We start from the raw sequence: 10,339 nt of genomic DNA, 5'->3' as shown, positions 1-10,339 counted from the left end.
CCTAATAGCGGCTTTTTCTCCTTACGGGGGCCGCTCAAAATCAGTCTCTAAATTCCGATTCCCCCCTGTCGGGGGGAGGGATTTCATTTCGCCCCCCCCCCCCCGGCTACGCCCATTATATATATATATTAGGGGTCCATGGGCTCTAAAAGTCTGGGAACCATATAAATCTAGATCTTCAACAATTTAAAAAAAAAAGATTCTTTATAAAATAGATTGAGAGCCTTTGAGCTCCCTAGCCCTAGTCAGCACTCCCCACTGGTTAGAATGCAGCTATGAGGAGATATAAAATGAAGTGAATGATTCAAAATGTTTCTATTGGTCCGGCCCTTCTGTGCTTAGGCCTAACTCGGTGCTTTCCCAGAAATATATTTTTAGATCATGACCTAACCAACCAAGTTGATTTAGATCTAGTAAAGCCCGTAAAGGAAGCGACATAAGGACATTGTTGTTGTTTTTTGGCAAAGTAAAATTTGACAATCTCATTTTCGGATTAATAATGTAGACATAATCTAGTCTACATCTATTTGTGAGTTTATTTTTATAACTTTGATACGCAATAATTATTAGATTTAGAATAAATAATCTATATTCTATATTATATTTATATATTAATATATTTAAATATATAGACTAGATCTATATAAATAGACTACTAGTACTACTACTATACTATACTATACGACTATAGATCTAGATCTAGATCTAGGATTCTAGATCTAGAATCTAGATCTAGATGTCAATCTAGATCTATTCTATATAAATCTTCTATAGTTACGTTATAGTAGATTTAACTAATTTAAGTAGTTCTAGATCTAGATGTAGTTAATTAGTTATTTATCATAGTCATAATAACTGTTAAGTCTGACATAGTATACTAGAACTCTAATAGTCTAGATTCTAGATCTAAGGATCTAAGGCTAAGTTTAAGTAGTCTAGATCTATAGAGTTAATAGAGTCTAGATGTAGATAGTATATATTTAATAAATTTTAATATTATTTTTATTATTTATATAATATTATTAATATATAGATTAATTATTTAAATTATAATTATAGATAGATCTATACGTCACATATTATATATATAATATCATAATTAATGATCATATAGACTAGACCTAGACCTCTATAGAGTCTAATTCTAATTATAATAGATCTAGAATCCAGATTCTTAGTTATGGATATCTAGATAATAGATATTAGAGTTAATTGGAGTCAAGATTCAGGATATCTAGATTTTAGATTATTCTAGATTCTAGGAGTAGGACTAGATCTATCATTCTTATTAATTATAATACTTATATCATATTCATATATATCATTCTATCTTATCTACCAGAATTTACTAGATCTAGTCTACTACCATGGCTGGAGACTTAATATTATCATATTAAAATCATATAGATCTAGTAGGCCTAGCTATCATATATAGCAGTGATACCCAAAATACGGCCCTCTGGCCTCATTGGGCCCGCGAAGTTGTTCCATCCGGCCCGCGAAACGTTGGCACAAAGTGTAGAAAATACCCTCTCCACAAATAATAATAATAATATAAAGATGTCTCTTTTTAAAGAACATATTAAGCATTAAACAGCTTTATGAAACCAAACACATAAATTAGACTGCATACTTGGTTTGAGACATCATTGTTAGATTACACCTAGAGTGGAGGATACCAAAAAAAGAGACAAGAAAATGAGTCTGCTGTAAGGCTAGCAAGCTAAAGAGTTGTTCACATTGTAAGTAGAGACATGAAGCCATTTTCCGAAGGCAAGTACGTAAAAAAAGGTACTCGCTTGCAGTGATGGACGAAATGAGAACTGAAAAGAAGAATGCTGTTGAAGCTTTCAACCTTTCTCATGAAAATGACAAGGCAAGTGGAAGATATGGGTAAATATCTCCATTCAAAACTAACAGACAGCCGATTTCGAAATGTTTTTTATTGTCACTGAAAAGTCCACCGACATATTTGATACCGCTACAAATCTTTGTATATATTCGCGGTACAAACAGCCGTTTTGAAATCAGATAAATAAGTTAGTAGCCATGACAAGCATACATGGGACCACCACTGGCAAATCCTGATCAAAGAGATTACAACTATTACAGAGGTTCTTTCCCTTTATGGAAGAAATTAGTTGGAGTGACTAATAATGGTGCCACAAGTATGAATGGATTGATTTACAAACTCCTTGTCAAAGTTCAAGTGATGCAGATAATTGATGTCCACTCTAGGCCACCTGAAGAAACTTTTCTAAATCTCCAAAAACAAGCGCGATGATGACAACAATTACAAGTATTATTAGTGAGGTCCAAACTTTTCACTGATGATTTGGGCGAATCACATGTTACGTAATTGTGTCACAGAGAAACACCTACATTTCTAGTTTCAGTACTCAGACCTGGCGTCTCATCTATGCAGCCGGATATTTAAAGGTTGGTTTAGGTTAAAGATTCGTGAGTTTATAATGAAAATGGTTTATTGTCCATTTCCATTTTTTAAAATTACCTTTTTATTGCTGTGGCCCGCGACACGAGTGTTGGAAATAAAAATGGCCCGCCGGCTGAATAAGGTTGGGCATCACTGCTATATAGTATATATAGAATCTACTGAATCTACTGATGATAGACTAGAATTAGAATTGACTAGATATCTAGATTCTAGAATAATCTAGATCTATATTATATTTATATATAATCATATTCATATGGTCATGCCAGTCATGGCCATGGTGATGATCTAGAATCTAGATCTATATTTATATTATAATATGACTTCTGACCAATCAATTCTATGAATATGATAGTAGCTATAGGCACTATCTAGCAGCTAGATATAGATCTACATTCTACATCTAGAATATCTAGATTATTTCTAGATCAGATCTATTATTACATACATTACATTCTACGTTTGAGAATGCCAGTAGGTCGACTTCCATAGGACATTCTGTATAGCGATCTAATAGAAGGCAGGATAGCCGCTGGTTGCCCACTTTTACTTTATACGGATGTATGCAAACCACTGGCGGATCGGGGGGGGGGGGGGGGATATATTTATATAGGAGGTTATATTTCAACCTATTTTTAGATTATTTCGCCCCACCCTCAGGCATTTTGGCCGATTTTGTGGGGTCGGGAGGGGGCGATGGCATCAATCCCGCCCCCACCCCCACCCCCCCCCCACCCCATAAAATTTCGAGTGGGGGGGGGCAGTCCAATAAATTTGTAGAAATCACAGCTTGCTAACAGAATCAATTAAATATCAATATGATTAAAACGTGTTATTGGTGTTTTCACCGATCTTTATATTATGTCGTTCCCCTGTTTTCCGATTGGGTGGAGGGGGGGGTCAAATACATCTACTGCCATTCCCACCTAAACCCTTTGAGTGGGGGGGGGCGGTCCTACTTTTATGGAAAAATCATAGTTTGTGAACAAAATTAGTTGAATATCTATATGATATAAGCTACGTATTGATATGTGGACACATTTGTATATTATGTCGCACACACACTCTAATCTCAAATTTTATCATTAGTAAATATCAAATGAAAAAGGGTTGTACTTGGTGGAAGGGGCAATACATGCAATCGCCTTCCGCCCATCGGACAAACCAATGCTTTTTCTTTTTGAATTATAGTTAAGAAATTACAAAATTATTAGAAAAATCTGTCACTAATATATTTTATATGTGCTATCAAATAAATTCTTATATCGAGTCGCACAACCCTTATTCTTTAATGCCAAATGCAATTATTAACAGAAATTATAAAAAGGAGGGAGGATTAATCGTTTTCATTCTACCGCGCCTCCCCTTTCCAGACGAAAACATGATGTTTTAAAACAAATAGTCAAATATGGCGACAGAGTTTATGTAATTTCACATAAATTTATCAGAATTTTGTAAAGAAAGACTTTGCTATGGAAAATTTAGAATTCGTTCGAAATTTTTCAGAATAAGAGTAACAATTGAGATGAGTTCTGAAACCAAATATTCTTTTCCTATTCACCTTTTTCCAACCTTTACTCAATCTGCTATTTTTCTAGTTAAAAAAAATTGGGAATATAGCTCATAACTTATGCTTCAATCCTAAAAATGCAAACAAATTTAGAGTAGAGTCTAATTGGTCCACTTAATTTCTCCTCCCACTTCCGAAACTTTTTGTTAGAGCTTTGAATTATAGTTCTGTAACAAAACAAAGTTACAAACTTGCTTATTGAACAAAATTTATCTCTTACAAATGAACTTTAAAAAAAAATAAATTATTCTAATATTTATTTTTCGTTGGTAATCTTCAAAGCCTTAATCTAAATATGTGGGGTATCTTCAAATTGTTTTATTTGCGATGTAGTAAGGGCCTTTCTAATTCATATTAGAATATTTTTTCAAGTAAAACATTATTGAAAAGGTCATTTTTAATAGGATGAATAATGAACTGTAGATGTCAGGAGACTGCGTTTCAGCAGTGAAAAATGCAAGAAACCGCTTTTGGCGTCGGGGCTTTGCCCCGAACCCCACTGATAAATAATGAGCTGTAAATGTCAGTAGAATGCGTTTCTACAGTGACGAATGCAAAAAAACTAAAGAGCCTTACAGCGCTTCCCCAGACCCCCGAACTATCAAGAGAAAGGGTTCTACATGTCTGGGGTTTTTTCTTCGCAGAAAGTTGAGAAACAGCGCTTTTTATTATTTCTCATATATATATATATATATATATAGGGGTTAGGGTTAGGGTTTGGAAAAAAATCGCCCCCCCCCCACTCCAAAGTTCTGGATCCGCTAGTGATGCAAACGCGACATGAAGCTCTTCAAAATCGACACTAGCAGCTGGGAAGAGGTGGCACTGGATAGATAGAGAGAGAGCATAAAGAAAGGGTCACGGATTGCAGATGTCATACACCTCGTGATTACATATGCCCAACCTGCGATCGCAGCTGTATATCAAGGATTGGCCTCTTTAGTCACACAAGAAGTTGCAAAGGGAAAAGATCATCTCTCGAGATGTAAAATGCCACAGAATTACATAGACATACTCATGATACTGGACGTACTGGAGAATTATTATATAATTGTAATAAAAATAATTTTATACAAATAGCTAGAGCTAGTCTAGAGTAGAGGTATAGATCTAGACTCTAGACTAGTCTATAGTACTGTCTAGGCCTAGGCGAACTCTAGACCAGTGATTCCCAAAGTGATCTATATAGACCCCCAAGGGGTCTAAGAAGACTCCCAAGGGGTCTAGGAAAGTGAAAAAAAGAATTGGGGGTCTATGCCATATGATGTAAATGGGGGTCCACAAGAGTGGATCTCATTTGAGAAGGTAGTGATTTTAATTTTGATTTCACATCAATGAAATAACATAAATATAAAGTATCTATATAACTTATTACAGGTAAGCCTTTAAATATGAATCTTATTATTCCAATAAAAAATTATTGTAAATTTTAATATCTCCTTTATAAAGCTAATTTTAGTCTTCAGGTAACTAATATTCAGCATGGCTGAATCTAAATGTAAAATCTAGACAGTAGTGTTAATTTTTTTTGTATTTGGCTTTTTTTTTGTCAAACTTAAATTGCCAAATGTGACTTATTTTTATGTAAAATGTTTATGTATTGACACTATGAAACCACCTATGCTGGAGAATCATTTGAGACGAATCCACTCTAATAAAATGTATTAAGATTTAAAATACTTTTGATAAAATTAAGAAAGGACCTACAATGGACAAAATCTTTGTTTTGACATCAGAAAGAGAAGATATGGTGTGCGAGTGTCTAAAAATATATTTGACCTATTGTGAAATTTGGACAACATCACACAAAAGGTAAAAAAAAATGATTATGCCAGCATCTGAAGTTTTGAAAACTATTTGGTACACAAACCTGCATCTGATATTATTAAGAAATTCCCCTAAGCAACAAAATAGTTCAAAGGCCTATTGATGAAAGGAGTTGTGACATTGAAAGCTTCTTATGTAATTATTTGCAAACAGCTTATTTATTTATACAAGTTGATGAATCAACCGTAATGAAGTATTTTTATTGGCATATGCTCATTTTATTATGGATCAAGAAATCCAAGAAAAACTTATTTTTGTGTAAACTGATAATTGACTATAAAGGCGTATCAATGTTTGAAGGACTACTCAAATATAATACCAGTAGCAACAAATAAAGCACCTTTCATGGAAAGAGTGGTAAATAGCAGACTCACTTGGATCCTTGAGTCAAATAACCTACTCACGAGAAAAGAATCCAACAAAAGCATTTGACAAAGTCTGGGAACAAGGTCACTTACTCAAGCTAATCCACCATCACATATCCCACAGAATGTACAACTGGATAAAGGAATATCTAAATAATTGAAAAGCTTTAATTTGCATGCAAGGGCAAAGAAGTCACACAGTGAGTATAAAAAATGGCGTCCCCCAAGGAGGAGTCCTCTCCCAAACACTTTTCCTAATATTCATAAACGATCTAAATCAAAAGCTACCAAGAAAAGTTAAAAGCAGCATGTATGCAGATGACCTTGCCTTAATTACCTTATATGATACAGACGTTACTTCAAAAAAGAAGATGATTACGTCCTACGCGTCATGCATTTAGTCTTGCATATTAACCAATGACCTAAATTCCGCCAAGTCACTGGTTTTCATTAATTAGCACAGAAGAATATGTAGGAACATCAAAATTTCGATTACAAGATGCTCTCGATAAACTCAATAAATGGTTCAAAGACTGGGGCATGTCCATCAACACAAAAAAGACAACATATACCATATTCTCACTGTCAACAAAACAAAAAACAATAAAATTAACATTAGATAAGGAAGCTTTAGAAGAAAATGACAGCCCTACATATCTTAGAGTCACCTATGACCCGAAATTAACCTGGAAAAAACAAATTGATAAAACACAGAGTAAAGGCATCCAGAGACTATCTCTTATGAAAAAATTAGCTGGCACAGATTGGGGAGCTAATCACAACATCCTGAAAAAGACCTATACCAGTTACGTAAGACCTGTTCTAGAATATGGTGTCATAGCATGGGGCTCAGCATCCCAAACCAGCCTTAGAAAAAAGACAAGGTTCAAAATATTGGTCTAAGGATAATGACAGGAGCAATCAAAACAACACCCATAAGAGCTATGGAAGAAACCGCTGCCCTGATCTCACTGGATGAAAGAAGAGAAATAAAAATCCTTTCCCAATTCACAAAATTGGAAACCTTGGAGAGACAGCCACTCAAAACAAAAATCCACAAAACTGGCACTAAAAACCGTCTCAAAAGGACCAATTTCATACAGAATCTCTAAACCTAAAAAAGAAACACCAAATTGAAAAAATAACTCTGGAATCCATGATACATAATAATGAATATCCACCCTGGGACGAAAGCTCTGTTCCTACTATAAGAGACCATATTGAAAATATAAAAAAAAATCGGACTACATTCCAACAGAGCTCAAGGAAATAGTGAACTGTTTTCTACAAACTCATTATCCTAGCAATCAGTGGATCAGAGTTAACACGGATGGCTCATCTCATAAAGCCACCACAAATGGAGGAGCTGGAATACTCATCGATTGGCCAGCTGGAGAAAAACTAGAAAAATCCATTGCAACTGGAGAGCTCTCTGACAGCCACAGAGCAGAAAGGGAAGCACTAGCACTAGCCGCTACCATCCATGCTAGCAAATCATCCAAGTACCCCACACAATCAGATTGTCTTTCTAACCGATGCAAAAACAACCCTCCAAAGCTTGGAAAACTTCCTCTTATATAAAAAATCTCAGGACAGCACTTACAAAGCTCAACAACAACAGCAAAAAAAACTTATTCAATGGATACCAGCACCCTAGAACTAGAAGGAAATGAGAAGGCTGACACACTAGCCAAGAGTGGGAGAACAAACTCACAATTAAACTCTGCACTCTATCCAGAAGAAATGGAGAAACTAATAGTAAATAAAATAAATGAGAAATGGACAAGCTCTTATCCAAATCACAAGAAAGATGATTATAATAAGCTATCCCGACAAGATCAACGTCTAATCTTTCAACTCAGGACCAGACACAACAGAATGCGACAACATATTTACCGGAAGCTCAAAATTGGAACCAGTGAAATCTGTTCATGTGGAGTGTCACCAGAGAATGCCGACCATGTCCTCCAAAACGTCTCTCTGTACCAAGAGGCCCAAACAGGACACTGGCCCCAAAACACCCCAATAGAAAGAAAACTATATGGAGAGCTCCCTGATTTGGAAACCACTGCGCAGTTCATCTCATATATTGGTCTAGTCATCTGAACGCCTCAACATAAAAATGAGAATGAAGAAGAAAATGGTTGAGTTGTACCGTGGATAGTGTACCTGTAGTGTTAGTAATAGCATGATGAATATCTTCAACCGCAGTTCACCTTAAGCACGTTAAATACACACTTGTGTGTTCACACTAACTTTCATCAGTTGCTCCTTCACACTGAAGTTCACACTAACTTTCATCAGTTGCTCCTTCACACTGAAGTTCACACTAACTTTCATCAGTTGCTCCTTCACACTGAAGTTCACAATAACTTTCATCAGTTGCTCCTTCACACTGAAGTTCACAATAACTTTCATCAGTTGCTCCTTCACACTGAAGTTCACAATAACTTTCATCAGTTGCTCCTTCACACTGAAGTTCACAATAACTTTCATCAGTTGCTCCTTCACACTGAAGTTCACACTAACTTTCATCAGTTGCTCCTTCACACTGAAGTTCACAATAACTTTCATCAGTTGCTCCTTCACACTGAAGTTCACAATAACTTTCATCAGTTGCTCCTTCACACTGAAGTTCACAATAACTTTCATCAGTTGCTCCTTCACACTGAAGTTCACAATAACTTTCATCAGTTGCTCCTTCACACTGAAGTTCACAATAACTTTCATCAGTTGCTCCTTCACACTGAAGTTCACAATAACTTTCATCAGTTGCTCCTTCACACTGAAGTTCACAATAACTTTCATCAGTTGCTCCTTCACACTGAAGTTCACAATAACTTTCATCAGTTGCTCCTTCACACTGAAGTTCACAATAACTTTCATCAGTTGCTCCTTCACACTGAAGTTCACAATAACTTTCATCAGTTGCTCCTTCACACTGAAGTTCACACTAACTTTCATCAGTTGCTCCTTCACACTGAAGTTCACACTAACTTTCATCAGTTGCTCCTTCACACTGAAGTTCACAATAACTTTCATCAGTTGCTCCTTCACACTGAAGTTCACAATAACTTTCATCAGTTGCTCCTTCACACTGAAGTTCACAATAACTTTCATCAGTTGCTCCTTCACACTGAAGTTCACACTAACTTTCATCAGTTGCTCCTTCACACTGAAGTTCACAATAACTTTCATCAGTTGCTCCTTCACACTGAAGTTCACACTAACTTTCATCAGTTGCTCCTTCACACTGAAGTTCACACTAACTTTCATCAGTTGCTCCTTCACACTGAAGTTCACAATAACTTTCATCAGTTGCTCCTTCACACTGAAGTTCACACTAACTTTCATCAGTTGCTCCTTCACACTGAAGTTCACAATAACTTTCATCAGTTGCTCCTTCACACTGAAGTTCACAATAACTTTCATCAGTTGCTCCTTCACACTGAAGTTCACAATAACTTTCATCAGTTGCTCCTTCACACTGAAGTTCACACTAACTTTCATCAGTTGCTCCTTCACACTGAAGTTCACACTAACTTTCATCAGTTGCTCCTTCACACTGAAGTTCACAATAACTTTCATCAGTTGCTCCTTCACACTGAAGTTCACAATAACTTTCATCAGTTGCTCCTTCACACTGAAGTTCACACTAACTTTCATCAGTTGCTCCTTCACACTGAAGTTCACAATAACTTTCATCAGTTGCTCCTTCACACTGAAGTTCACAATAACTTTCATCAGTTGCTCCTTCACACTGAAGTTCACAATAACTTTCATCAGTTGCTCCTTCACACTGAAGTTCACACTAACTTTCATCAGTTGCTCCTTCACACTGAAGTTCACAATAACTTTCATCAGTTGCTCCTTCACACTGAAGTTCACAATAACTTTCATCAGTTGCTCCTTCACACTGAAGTTCACACTAACTTTCATCAGTTGCTCCTTCACACTGAAGTTCACAATAACTTTCATCAGTTGCTCCTTCACACTGAAGTTCACACTAACTTTCATCAGTTGCTCCTTCACACTGAAGTTCACAATAACTTTCATCAGTTGCTCCTTCACACTGAAGTTCACAATAACTTTCATCAGTTGCTCCTTCACACTGAAGTTCAC

The 10,339-nt window shown here is 36.0% G+C and overlaps 1 protein-coding gene across 2 annotated transcripts in view; it reads left to right on the top strand.

The window, feature by feature from the left end:
* The first annotated feature begins 369 nt into the window (after positions 1-369).
* Positions 370-10,339, top strand: part of LOC106056379 (probable serine/threonine-protein kinase dyrk1) — a 63,800-nt gene continuing 53,830 nt past the window's right edge. The window contains exon 1 of one of the 2 annotated variants that reach the window (XM_056014957.1): positions 370-529. The gene's annotated coding sequence lies outside the window, so the exon portion shown is untranslated. The remainder of the gene's footprint in view (positions 530-10,339) is intronic. The other variant, XM_056014958.1, reaches the window with a different exon arrangement.

Source organism: Biomphalaria glabrata, chromosome 17 (genome assembly GCF_947242115.1).
Source record: "Biomphalaria glabrata chromosome 17, xgBioGlab47.1, whole genome shotgun sequence".
Classification (NCBI taxonomy): Eukaryota; Metazoa; Mollusca; class Gastropoda; family Planorbidae; genus Biomphalaria; species Biomphalaria glabrata.
Note: the sequence above shows the minus strand (reverse complement) of the source record. Positions and strands in the feature narration are given on the sequence as shown.